The 14,194-nt window shown below is 45.8% G+C and overlaps 1 long non-coding RNA gene across 2 annotated transcripts; it reads left to right on the top strand.

Moving 5' to 3' along the window:
• The first annotated feature begins 8,654 nt into the window (after positions 1–8,654).
• On the top strand, positions 8,655–13,832 carry LOC136012612 (uncharacterized). 2 transcript variants are annotated; one of them, XR_010611852.1, is made up of 3 exons: positions 8,655–8,770; positions 10,089–10,133; positions 13,152–13,832. It is a non-coding gene; the product is annotated as an uncharacterized LOC136012612 (long non-coding RNA). The 2 variants fall into 2 exon arrangements; XR_010611853.1 differs by lacking the exon at positions 13,152–13,832 and adding an exon at positions 11,073–11,133.
• Positions 13,833–14,194: the final 362 nt, after the last annotated feature.

Below are 14,194 nucleotides of genomic sequence, written 5' to 3'. Positions count from 1 at the left end.
GGGTCTGGACCAGGGGTTTTAACTATGAAGAATAACTAACATGCGTAGATGTCCTGCTCTCTTTCCTCACCCTGTAAATAGGACAGGGACTGGGAGGTGAGGTGCACACAAGTCAGATCCAGAATCTATGGGTGATGGAAAGCAGTTTACATACCAAAATGTTCCAAAAATATGAGCTGTCACTCATGTAACATGCAAGTCACCATGGTCACTCTGAGCTCCAATGTACATCATATAGGTGTATACATTTGTGATGCTGTCGGGGCTGCCTTCTGCCTAGGTCTTGTCACAGAATCCCAGATTTATGGATGGAAACAACCTATTAGGTCATCCGAGACATCCCTCTGCTAATGCAGATTTATTCCCTCCCGTATATTTTCCAGCACTTGGTCCAGTCTATTGTTCAGATGACTCAAGCGTCCGCTGCTTCCCTGGAGGGACCATTTTGGAGCCTAACAGACCTTGCTGTCAGGATTTCATTTCCCGTCATATTCCTCCTAAAGGTTCTTCTGCTTAATTTAGTTACTTACTCTTTCTGCAGAACAGTGATGAGGAACAGGACTGTAGAAATAGGACATTTATTTCATACTTACTCAGCTAATTCCTGTTATCCCATTTTTTTTTATGGCCCTGTCCAGTCTTGTTCTCACTGGTGTTTATCACCTCACACTCCTCTCTCTGGAGGGTGGTCCAGCTTCAGCTGGGATAGGTTGGTAGATGCTTATAGACTTTGGAGGGGGCATAGTGGAGGCATTAGCTGCACAGATATATTTTTTCCACCTGATTTTCATTCCGAACAAATCCCTTAAGCTTTGGCATGAGTGTGGTGCATCTGCAAGTATATTTGAGGGTGTTAATTTGACAGGGTGTTAATTTGTTAATTTGGCAAATTTGTGAGGAAACTGGAAAATAGCAGCCATTGGGAAGGAATTTCGATGGTCCATTTAAATTTTCTTTAACACTTACCCCCTCCCCATTTCATTAGTTATAACTAAGTGATGGGAAAGAGAGAACAGAATGCAAAGTTCAGGTTGGAAGATGAGCCACCAGGAAGTCAGGAAATTAAAAACAGTGTAATAATAATGGGGTTTCCCAAACAACATGAACTTGGCGTTGCTCCACAGCCTAAGTACTTCATGTTATAACGAGAACTATCTGATCCTTGTTTGTGCAGAGCTAGATCCCTCTGAAACCAAGGCATTCAGTTTAAAGGGAACAAGAATGTCACTTATCCCCTGGAGGACATTTTACATTGTCAAAGCGGTGGAAAAGGCCTCCAAGTAGAGGACAATCACATCCCAGATGTGTAGAGGTTTAAATCTACTCCGTGACAGATGAATAGGAATTTACTCTGGTAGACTGCTGGTACATCTGTCTTATGTTGTCCATGTCCTCTCCTTCCCAGCAGCTCACCACCACTCCTGCTCCCCAAGGTAGCTTCCACAGCTCCTTAGGGTGCCAGCCCAATGCTTTTGGTGAGCATGCTTGAAGCAAGAGCCCTAAATTGTCTGAGCTTGCAAAAAACAACCCCAAAGTGCAAGAATTTAAAAAATAAATATATAAATCAGGTAATTTTGCAAAGTTAGTTTAGAACAGAGCTAGACAAACACTGAGATGGTCACATCTGGGTGGAGGGACCTGCACAGACGGAAGCATAGAGGAGAGCAAGAGGGCATATTTTGAGGTAAGTCTGCTTCCCAAGGAATTGTAATATGGAAATATATCCAGAGGTAAGCTTGCCAGGTCGGTTTTAGCTCCAGGGATTTGTGTGGATTGTAGGTATTTGCTATAACTGGGCATACTAGTGTTAGTCATTTTGGCATATAGAGCATGCTGATAGAGTTCAGTTTCCATCCTTGACTTATTTTCCAGGCTTCAGGGTTGGAGAATGAAGGATGCTATTGCGAAGGCTTCAGGGAACTTGGTGAGGAGTGGGGATGAGGTTATACCGTGCTGGATCTGTCATGACTGAGTGAACAATCAGTGTTACGTTCTTGATAACGCCAGTGGTGCTAAATACAGTAATTAAGGAAGAAGGCTGTGTGAAAAGCTTTGGTTGTTGGCTTCATACACCACTGGCCTTTTTCTGCGTTTTCTTTTGTTGCTTTTCTCTGCATGCACTGCAAGCTTTCTGTGTTCCTGTGCTCCATAGGTCTCTGCCACCTCATAACTAAAGGGCCTGAGAAAGGTGAATAGAAAAAGCAAGCTATTGTGGGGAGGGGGGCTAGCGGGAGCAGAGGGAGTTTTCACCACAGATTTGCACCATCTCAGACCTGCAATACGGCAGGTTTTTGTGCAGCTGGTCCTGCTTTATGGGACTGTGCAACCTAATTACTTCTCTTCCAGCCTCATTTTTACGTGGCCGTGCAGTCCTGCATTTGCATGCTTTCCTCCTTACGTATCCTAGCAAATTTTTGTGGTCTCTTTTTTATCTTATTCTCACACCTTGTCTTTCTTCCTTTTTCCTTTCATGTAAGGGGGAAAAGAAAAGTTTAGCAAAAAGGTAAAAAAGAACAAAGTCTAAAAAATGTTCCTTTGGGGTTTTCTGCTAAATATATCCTAGCACAGATTTGTCCCTGAAGGTTTCAACAAGAAAAACTGATACGTACATGTGTACATGCTCACAAAGAAACTAATCCTTCCCAACACACCACGCCAAAGTCATCAGCTAACTCGCTTCAGTGGCACAGCCTGATAAACAGAACTCGTAACCACTGGTCTCCAGCACAGACTTGAACGAGAAGAAAAAGATTATGCATGACCTGTCTTGGATCAGGCTACAAGGAATGAAGTGGATCTGATTGATGCAACCTCCACATGAGCAGTGGTGAATGTGTATTAGTTCAGCGCATTACCCTGTTCATGGTTTTGAGCTTCCCTTTGTCATTACGGCATACTTGAAGGTGGCTCACAACTGGAGTTTTCGTTAGGCTCATGGAGATATTTACTGAAGTACACATGTAAATAGCTTTTTCTCCCAGCTTTTCAAGGTCTCCAGCACCTTCACATCACCTTCCCTAACCCATTGCTGTCAGCTTTGTGTGGCAGCCCTTTGGTCTGTAGGGAGGTGTGACACCAGCTGGCTGGAGCCACGGGTACGTAGGTGCAGCGGCCAGACCCAGCTTAGCAGCTCTGCCCAGAGCCCTCAAACACCCAGGGTGGTGGCACCTCATGTATCCTGCTGAGCACACCGACACTGCCACCCTTCACTGGCCAAAACCGACTGTCACAGTGAAATGGTGAGCAGTGCTGCAGGCATCAACCCACCATCACCCATCACCCACCAACCCATCAGGCATCAACCCGTCATTCCCTCCTCCTCTCACCCGCACCAAAATAGCCTCTTGCTTCCAGCAAGCTTGCACTGAGGCTATTGGCACGTGGCTGAGATGGAGCAGTGCCCGTGTGGCCCCTGCCCACTGACTCAGCTCATGCTGGACACAGAAAGATGGTGGGATGGGGCTGCCCAGAGCCAGCCAGCAGCGTGTCCCCCTGCTCCTCAGGGCTTGCAGGGAAGGCAGCAGAGAGTGCAGGTGCCTGCAACAAGGAGAGGGAAAGCTGACTGCTGGGGAAGAGGGAGCTGGCTTGGTTGCCATCCCTACACATGCCACAGCACGAAGTCAGGCTGGCTGTGACCAGCGGGGACAGCACTGGGGGAAAGTCCTAGCAATAAACTGCCTCCATGCAAGGAAAGACAAAGACATCCTCCTCCATAACCCCAAACCAGAACAGCGGATCTGGTGGAGGATCCTCTCTGGGAGATGTTTTGTGGGGATGAAATACATAGGCTCATGCAGAAGCTGGCTTCTTTGCAGTTGGCATCAGGCTCGGAAGGCCCAGACCCATCGCTGTGCCCTGGAGCGGGCAGAGCGCTGCTCCCTGGGGGCTGCCTGCTTGCAGGCAGTGGGCAGGAGAGGGTACGTGCTCTGCCATTCCTGCCCCGGAGCTCCTTCCTCGGGCAGGCTGCCCGCTGCGGTCAGGGGGTGGTTAGTCTGGCTTAGCAGTAACAACACTCTGTTGAAGGAATGAACTTATTTTCCATTTCATTTGTCGCTGCACCCGCGGTGACAAAAATCAGTGTACTGAGCACCTCAAATAACACACGATTCTCCAGAACATGCCGTCATCTCTGGGAAAACAATGGCAAAAATTACAGAGGCCTTTCAGGACAACAAGGGCAGCACAAAGACCCATCTGTGCTGTTGGTGTCTGACATTGCAAAGGGGGGCACAAGTGACTGCAGAGACCCATAGGCAGCAAGGCTGAGCCCTGCAAGGCCACATCTGCAGCAGAGTGACTGCAGTCAAGGAGCAGGAGGCTTCTTCCCTGCTTGACTCCAGATCTCGGTAGCATTACCTTGTTGCTTGGGATCTCTAAAGGATCTCGTGTTATCTAAAGGATCTCTAAAGGATCTCTCCCAAATCAATGCAGTTACTTAAGGACTTTTCTGTTGGTTTGGTGCAGCCAAACGCTCAGGAGGTTTTTCTGTTTATTTTCCCAGGCTTCACGGTGGGACCACTGAGCATGTATTATCCATCTCCTCTCCCTCCTCGGGATGTTTTTATTACTGAGGAATTTGCACAAGTATTTTGTGGTGCATTAGTGCCAGACTAGTGGTCCTTTCTGAGGAAAGTCGTTTCGATTGTATGAACAGATTTAACTGGACGGGTCAGCCAAGCAAGGTGAACAGGCTCTTGGTCAATGTGTTTCTCATGTTGCTTTGGTTCAGCTCAAAGTCCTGAATACAATGACTCACAGAAAAGGAGGAAACAAACCCAACTTTGCAACTGACTACCTCTCAGCTTGGGGACTGTCTGGAGATAAGCTGAAGGCAAGAATACTCTTTATTTTATCGGCACTTCTTCATTCCACCGTCATAAAAGCAGGATCAGAGCAAAAAACAAGTCTATTTTTTTTTTCTTCCATCACTGCTTATTTCCTTCCTGAAGCGATAATCCTTGGAGCCATCACAACTGGTTGCTATGGGAGTGACTGTAAGCACAAAGAGAGGATTATGGTTTCAGGTGAGAAAACAGTGATGGGCACAGACAAGCTCCCAAAATCCAGTTCTGCTCTGAGGAGCAACACTGCAGAGAGGCATTAGAAGACTCTCCCTGTTTTATTTGCCTTATTTACGTGTTGGCTTCAGATCCACAACAGCAAAATGGCATGTTAGAGCTAAAGAAGTCACACATAAACAAATGGGGAGAGGGCTAGAAGGGCTGAGGAGAGGGCTCTGTGGGGCTGCCCTCAGAAATGCAAAAGCCCCTGGAAATCTGGGCTCCTTTCTTCTGCACTCAGATCTCCCCAGAATGGGGTCACTCAGAAAGTCCTTCAATCTGGGGCCAAAGCTGGATCTGGGTTGTTCTGCAGAGCTCCTGCAATGATGCAATGACAGGCATCCAGTGACATGTCCTTTTGTCACCAAAAGAAGGATCTAAAAAATAATGAGATAAGCCAAATGGAGGTGGCTGTATTGAAACAGGACATTTTACGCCACCAAGAGATGTATGGGAAGAAAGATCTGCAAAGGGTGTTTATGGAAAAGCAGGGGGATGTCCTTACCGAAGCCAAAAGCAAAGCAGCAACCCCAGAGCCCAGGGCTGTGGCAGCTGGGGCGTTGTGGACAGAAACAGCAGGCAATAAAGGCAAGCATGGCCAAATACAGACCTCCATTTCTTCCCTTTTAGCTTACCCTCCTCAAGCCCCACAAGGATACTGCTGTGAGTTAGGGTAGTTTGATGGAGGGAGGGCAGGCTTGACAAGCATTTATGCATAGTCCTACCCAGCAAACATCTCCCTCCACCACAGCTTTTGCTCCCATTGCTCCAGTACCTGAAAATCAAAGCGGCACTTTGCTCAAGGAGGAGAGTGGGTGGCAGGGCCAAGGTGGATGAAGCCCTGTCTGTGCTCTCGCCATGTGCAGCTAAGCCCAGGTCTGGGGGTTAAAGCGCCAGAGATTATGGTAAAAGTGCCTTACAAGAACTCACGTCATCCTTCCTCCTCCCTACAGCTTTGGCCAGGGTCGGTAACAGTATACTTGTGTCTAGGTGCAGAATAGAGCATGCTTTGGCTAGATAGGGTCTGAAAATATATTAAAGAAAAAAAAAAAAAGAAGCCTCTTTGCTGGCACAGCTCTGGGAAACTGTGCTAGAAATAACTGTGCTTATGCATAGCTGTCAAAAACAGGCTGTTGCTGGTGCCGCTTGAATGGGAGTGCAGCCAGAACCTTGCTGCCCGTCGGGAGGAATGGGCCATGTCGGACGTTCGCTTTTGTCTCTAGGCTGAGTTTATGTAGATCAAAGGCCAGGGAGGTGTTTTCGCCCTGCACAGGGGAATTTCCCCACGTGGTGTGTCAGGAGGATCATATCCCCACCAGCTCCAGCCTCGGCCGTGTGAGGGACCGAGGCTGGAGAAGGACACCAAACCCCCACCTCCTTGAACTAGAGCAGAAGATATAACCGCAGATGAGCCCCGGGGGGACATTTGGCAGCAAACTCCTGAGTGGATTTTTCCACTTAGACAAACTGCTCTTAATTAAACTGGACAATTTTAGGAACTCTCGGAGGCTGGCTGGCAGTTTTCTTTGGCCAGGAGCAGTAGGGCTATCTAGTGAAATACCCGGGCAGAAAAAGCAGCTACAGGTTCCTATGTGATCATTCAAAAGGGAAAAAAAACAACGATCCAAAGCAGCATTGTAGATATTCGAGTCACAACATGGTTAATTGCACAGACCCAATAAAATGGTTCATTAACACCACAGTTGTGAAATATATAATAAACTAAAAAAGAATGTTTGACATCAATGTAATTGCAGGAAAGCAAAGGCTGCTAGCCGGTAACTGTTCATACATCAAGTCTTAGGCTAAAAGGCAGACCTGTTTCATCTTCTGGGCATTGTAAAAATCCCTGTTTTCTCCCCAGAGAGAGCAAAGATGGCTGTGATTGAATCCCAGGGTACTGGCTGTTCCCAATTTTCCAGCGCTGACACAGTCGTGACAAGGAATTATATATTGCATTCATCACGCCTGCTCTCCAGGCATGATCCCCAAATAATTAATCCTTTTAGCTAGCAGGAGCTGCCATCTGGCTAGTTTCCAATCAACCTGACTGGTTTTACTACGGAGCTGCCAGTTGCCCGCACTCATGCAGGCATGTACGGTAGCTGCTTGCCTCAGGGGCCTGGGATTTCTTTGTATTTTAAAAATGGTGAGCTTCAGATATGCCATGTGCTGCCCAAACAGATAAAATACCAGCCTTTGTCTCAAAGAGCTTACTGTCCAGCAGGAAAAGGAGTGGGAGCTGTACATCATACATAGAGAAAGACTCAAATGGACTTTTCCTGTTTGCTTGGTTTGTGTTTAAAAACTTACTCTGAATAAAAGGCCCAGATTAAAATCCAGCGTTTTTTTTTCTTGGTCCTCTTTGCTGCAGAACAAACACGGCAACGAAATTACAAAAGGGGAGAAAAGTGTTTTGACGCTACAAGTTTGGAGCAGGGCTGTGAAACCAAATGCAGTTCAAAAGAAGCAAATTCGTGTTTGCGCCAATGTGTTTGACCTTACTTAGGTGTGGCAGGCGACCCTGTGGAAAAGAACCAATGCTCTGGTGCAGCTGTCCTACAATGGGGACATCTGGAACTTCTTGGAAGGTGATCTCCGGCATCATCCTCAGACCCCACAGGAGAGAAGATCCTCTGGGAGAGCCCATGGGAGAGGGCTTTGCAGTGACCTGTGATGAAGCTAGCATGCCCATAGAGGATGAACGCCTGTATGTTTCTGAAAATAACCTGGCTTATGGAAAGTGCTGGGGAGAAACCTTCATCATTACCCTCAGATCCATGCTCTCCCTCTGCTATGACACTGGTCTGAGGTCAAAGGATGGACGTGACCCTGGGTCTCAAGCTGTTCCCTGCTGTGGTCAGTGTGGAACCACATTGCTTGGCCCGGTAGAACACCTGCCAGATCAGATCTAGAACACTTACTCCATGAACCTTTTCAGGTCTGAGCTGTAACACTGCTCAGATACAAGGGAACTGCTTGAATTCGAGCATATCAGTAGCTGCCCAATGGTGGAATCTGCTGCACTTTAGGAATAGGATGCTGAGGAAAAGCAAAAGAAGAAGCTATGGAGAAGTGTTTCCGAAAAATCTCAGAGTTGGGTTCAAACCTGTAACAAAGCAGCTGAATGCTTAATGAACATACTCCCAAGTGAGTGTCTTCCAGCTGGGAAAGTGACTTAAAAACATGATGTGGTTCTCCATAGTGCAGCTCTCTTCTGAAAAAGGGGCTTTTGGTATGAAAATTATGGTTCTATAGAGACCATTTAGGCAACAAGTGAAAACAGAGGTGTATTTATATAGCTACTTTTTCTGGCTCAGAGTAACACAAGAACCCTTTCTTCCTTAGACCACCTAGCCAGCATTAAGAACCAAGGTGCTGCTAGTTAAATTAGGCTCCTGTTGATGTCTGAAGAAGCCTTATCATCAACACAAGCTCTGAAAAAGCTATGGTGGGGCTGTTATAGAGGATTTTAGGCAGTTCTGCTATGATGCAGGTTGAAGGAGATATTTTGGCCTGTTGCCTCTGGGGTACTTTGCATGGTGAATGAAGAGACATGCTCAAGGCTTAGTTCTTCATTTCAATTTTAGGATTGCAGGTACCTGATAGCATTAATTCCCATGTGGAGGAGATCAGCAAGAATCTACAGATTTGAGTGTCTGGGACAGAGGAGCTTTATCAGAATTCAGATTAACAACTGCTCTGCCAAGGTAAGCTCCTATGTGAAGTTTGCTTATAATCTGAATAGTTGGGGTAGGTGGATAAAGTTTCCAAGTACAGGCAGTTGGATTTTTCTTTTTTTCATGTAACTTTTGCATTTCCATTGAAAATCCTGAAACTTTCAATGTCTCAAACTTCTCAGTGGCTTCTCCTCTGAATCTGCATCAAAACTGTTTGGCATAAACTGTCTCACAAATTAACTTATGCTTCTCATGGGTTTCATTTGTAAAGAAACAATGACAAATGTCTCCCCTTACACACACACTTGCATATGGAATTCCTGGTTGCTAAATTGCAAGCTACACAGCAGCACTTCATTGGTATCAGTTGAATTGTTATATAGCTGAATAACAACATTTCTCAGCTCATGAACTCTATTGGAGTTGGGTGGATGCTAGATATCCTTGGTATGAGTTGGCTGCAACAATCTTCCATGAAAGAGATCCTTCATTTTTAAGGCTATAAAGAAATAGGAACTAAAAACTAACTACAAGCATGCTAACGCTAGAAAAACAATGTGTTCCTGTAATTGAAGATGCGAACTGGTTAAATGGGTCCTGCCATGTGCTCTTTTCTCCTAGTAAGTTTCAGGTTGATGCTTAGTGAATCCAGGTGTGCTGTCAAGGGAGTAGGGGATGCTTTGGAAAGCAGCCTTTGGAGCTGGGGCTGCATAGAGCAGCTTGCAGGCAGGATGGTGGAGCTGCTGCCTGATCCCTGGGGACAGCCAGGCTGTGCACCAGCCCTCTTCTTCAGCTACCCGCCTTGCTCATCCTGCAGCCTGCAGCCTGCAGCCTGAATCATTGCTTCTCTCCCATGGAAAATTTGAGTCTGTCACTAAAATGAACCTCAAGGGTTAATTCTTCCTTTTTTCCATGATTCCTCTCCCAAATGTGGGTGTGTTACCTTGTTTTCCCCTTGTGCTCCCTCCTTTTTTCCCCAAGCAGACCTTTGCTGGCATTTCAGTCCATCCCCCCTCCGCCACAACTCTGGCGGCATATTTGCTCACCTAAAAGTAAGTGCTCTGTTAGCAGGAGAAATCCTTTGTCAAGGTAACAAAAGGCTGAAGGAAGAGAGAAAATGAAATGAAGGTAAATTATATTTACGTAAAAGACCTTACAAAAAGTCTGCTTGCTTGCCAGCACAGTGAACTTGCTGCCTAAGGCTTTTTAATTTCATTTTTTTTTAATAGATTTGTTGGGAATAGGTTTATTTTCTTAAAGCTTCAGCAGGCATCGTCGAGCTTCCGAATGGCTTATCAGCCCAATCTGGTGTGGCAAATTTCCTCACAATTACTGATGTTTCTGGTAGAAAGAAGCCCTGTGATGTGCAAACCCAGAGCAGCACAAGGAGCAGGTGAGAATATCACTTTCACAACAGACTCTTCTGAGCACCCAGACGAGTTGACTAAGGCTGTGATCACTTTTCGGACTGGGGAGGTCTTGGGATGCACCATGGTATCTAGTGAGATCTCCCTCTCTGCCTGAAGGTAAATGGGTCACGGCTGGGTGAGGAGTTTGGCTGCATTTTCCCACTGGTCTGACAATTGGATAACTGTTGCATGCCAGCCCCCTCGCATTCCCAGGCCTGCTCTTTCCTTAAAAGAATACATAATGGGGTGAGGAAGGACGGTTTTCACACTCTGCCCTTCTCCTTTTTCGGGCAAACCCACAAGCTCTCACACTGATCTTGAGCATCTTGTCTGAGGAAAGCCAAGCTCACGTGTGGCACGGTGCAGGGCAAAGAAAGCGAGCTGGAACCTCTTAGCAGCAGATGAACTATTTTATGCTTAACGTTAAGTAATGAAGGGCTATAAACAAATTATAATCATTGTCGGAGGCTTTTGTGTGTTTCGGTTGAGGCTGGATTCTCTCCATAAGGGCAAGCACAGGCAAAATACAGCAGCAGGAACAGACAGTCGTCACCAAATCTGTCTGAGGGTGTGTCGAGCAGTGAGGCGATGGGAGCAGCAGGAAAAAGCAGTAAGGAAACACTGAGGCTAGCGTGCACTTGTGGGATTAACCGACTGGTAGCTGAACCTATGTGCTTATGGCTACAACCATAGTGTGGGATAGTTGCAACAGTTAGCTGAATCTGTACTGAGTGATTAATAGAGAATAGTCTGCGTAACAGCTTGGGAATATTTATACAACTGACAATTCCTTATAAATAAGCCTCATTACTCTCAAATACTAAGCTACCTTCCTTCAAGCCTAATTGAATGGACACTAAAGATGTTTAACTTAGTGTTTTCCCCACATAACTAGGGGATATTTTCATCCTTTCGTTGTCTAGGGAGGCTGGAGGGGGGACTGAATCAGCATCTTCCACTTCTCCAAAGTGGTTTCTCTAGTTTATATAGCGTCTGGAGGCCATGAGGATTGTTCCCGGCACAAATGAAAGAGCTGTTGCTACAGCAAACAACTTGTTCGTTTTGCCTATTTACTCAGGTCCTAAGATACACTTTAAATATGAAAGCATGTGCTGCTTGTGATGCAACAGGTCACTAATAATGCTCATACCCATTAATTACAAAGGCATAAATAACATGTAATACATCCTTGATCTGGTAATTGAACTGCAATAAAGAAAAGAAACCAAGAACCCTGGTGTGAAATATTTCGGGGGCTGGTTTTATTTTCCTCCAATATGACCCCTTCACACACACTGCTTTCTGTAGTAGTGAGGCAGCGAAAGTCAAGCTCAGACCAAAGACTGTGTTTCATCTTCAGGGAAAGGTTTTTCCCCCTGCATCTTTCCCATTTTTGAAACAAAAGTTTAAAGAAAAGCTCTATTTTAAAATTCACACATTGCTGAATTTTTAAAGTACCTTTCCTGATATTTTTTCCCTCAATTGTCTTTTTTAAACTATTTTGCTAAATAGACCCAGGTATATAAGTATTTACATATATATAAATAATACTTATCTCTCCTGTTTCCACTTTATTTATCATGTTCAAAACATACTTTGCCCAGCTCTGATTGCTTGTTGCTCAAGCCCTCATAAGTAGTTAGGACAGCAGCTGTGGTGGTCTGCTCCCAGGGCCGAACTGAACATGCTCAGAGTGCTGTGCCCCTTGGTAGGAGACAAAACAGGAGGCCTGGCCTCACCTTACCTACAGCAAATAATTCCACCCTGATACCGGACTTTATTATTGCGATGTGACACTATGTAGAACTCATCTGATGCAAAGCAAATAAATGAAGAAAAAGGTTGTTTTCTTCTTTCTATGAAAAACGTTTTAAAGAAAATATTTTTTTATGCTTTGGGGGGTTTAAATCAAACACAGAAAAGCATCCTCTGGATGTTAACCTTTTGGGAAGCACTGGGGGAGGGGGGGGGGGTCGTTTGTTTGCTTTTTTGGTGCGGTTTTTTTTTTTTCAAATTATCGTAATTTAAGCAAAAAAAGTGAATTTTTCTACCTAATCGTAAAATATGTGGAGGTTTGCTGATCAGTAGAAACCAGATGGATGCTTCGCAAGTGGCTGAGTTCATCATTGCTCCAAACCTCTGGCTTTGGGCAACAGCTGAAAAGTGGAAGTCAACCGAGATGAAGGGGCTGACCCTGTTACAGGCAGGATAGAGGGTCCCAGGCTGAGAAAGCAACCAAATGGTGGTCTTGCCCTCACCAGGCACTGGGAAGAAGTGTGTTGATTGCAATTGGATTGGTTGACTTGACTTGATTGACTTGAATTTAGGGGGTTAAGTCAAGAGATCAGGAGGCCTCTGAGGCTGGGGGAAAAGGGCTCACTGACAAAGTCCAGAGCTTAAACTTTAAAACGATGCCATTGGGCCAAGCCAGTTTTGCAGCTGAACTTCCCCCTCTGCAAGAGAGCAAGAGGAGCTTGGAGAAAAACAAATGGGAGGTGGAGATGAAAGGGGGCAGAAGCCAGTACCTGTGTTAGACTTGTGGGGGCAAGGCGAGATGTGGTAAGGAGTAAGTGGGGTGCTTTGTAAATTCCCTTTACATATGGTTCGGGTGGGTTAATAGCTTGACTCAGCATGGAGGAAAGACAGATTCCCTTCTCAAGCACAGCTTATGAGCTCAGACCAAGCTTTTGATTCACACTTTGAGTGGGTTAGTTTCACAAGTCTTCTAGTGCATCTTTGAAATTGGATAAGAGCAAACCTACAGTAAAAAAGGCTTCTTGTGTTTCTGAGTGCATAACTGCTGCAGTTTCATTATGATCTAATGTTTCATTGACGAAACCTCAGCTTAGGAAGTAGCAGAGACATGGTAAAATATGATCCCTGAAGGACTGATGTTGAAAAACAAAAAGCTAGAACTGTGGAGCAAAAACTGGGTGGTTTTATAATTAATGTGTGCCTTTTTTCCTTTAAATTTATTACTGCTCTGGACCTGAAACTACCAGACATCCTCAAGAGGCAAGACTAAACAGTAGCAAGGATGGTGCCTGTGTGCCCCAGGAATGGAAATGTGATACCAAATACTTCGCCCTTGGCTGATGTGGTCCAGGCTCGTAAATCATGACCCCTTCATAGATGGGAGCCACCCGCTAGGTGCCAGTGAGATGCTGGCCATGTCCCAGGCAAGCCTTGTGGATGCTGAGGATGGAGCAGTAGCATCGCATGGACCACTCTGCCATAGCCTGTCTGCACAAAGGACTGCCCAAACTTCAGCGTGGCTCAAAGTCTTTCTGCAATTGGTGGTGGTGGCCTGTTTCACCCCTGGGGCTGGCACCAGCTACTGCAGTATCAACCGGTTGAATGCAGTCCAGGAAACTTACTCGCTCCTGCTTGAGCTTTTTGAATAACAGCTAAAGCTTTCTGCAGAGGGATCCCTGTTCTGCAGGCAAATAAGGACAGAAGTGCTGGGAAGCTCCTGTTTCTTGGTGCCATCTTACTGCTAAAGGCCCCTATTTCTGGAAAACCAGTAGCTGCCTTCATGAGTGAGGCACATTTTTGGCTAGATAAGCTGAGAAAATGATGTTCTGAGACCTGGTATCCCTGCTAAATGTGTTGTTACTACTACTTGGGATGGGCCTTTAAAAACTACCTGTGTTTTAAACCCCTGTGCAATTCCTTCACAGAACAAGAGCCACCTGCGGCTCTGCTACCCAGCTACTGAGGTGAGTAGGGGGGAACCGCAGTATTAAAACAACCCAAACAAGTTTCCAGCCCTTGTGCCTGTGGTGGGGAAGCTTAGCAATTTGATAGCGCACACCTCGGGAGCTCGGAAACTGGAAGGCGAGGAGATGATCCGGCGTTTGCATTCTTCTAATATTTCTTAGGGTTTAAACCAACAAGAAGCTTTGTCTGTAATTCTGCGGTATGGTTCAGCTGTTCTGAAGTGCGTGCAGAGCTTCAGAAAGCAGCTTAACCAGCCAACAAACTGCATGCGTAGCTGAAGAAATAAATAAATAAAGCAAGAGCGTGCCTCTAATGCCCATGTTGA

Source organism: Lathamus discolor, chromosome 4 (assembly GCF_037157495.1).
Source record: "Lathamus discolor isolate bLatDis1 chromosome 4, bLatDis1.hap1, whole genome shotgun sequence".
NCBI lineage: Eukaryota > Metazoa > Chordata > Aves > Psittaciformes > Psittacidae > Lathamus > Lathamus discolor.
The sequence above is the reverse complement of the archived record's forward strand: the minus strand, read 5'-3'. Positions and strand labels throughout refer to the sequence as shown.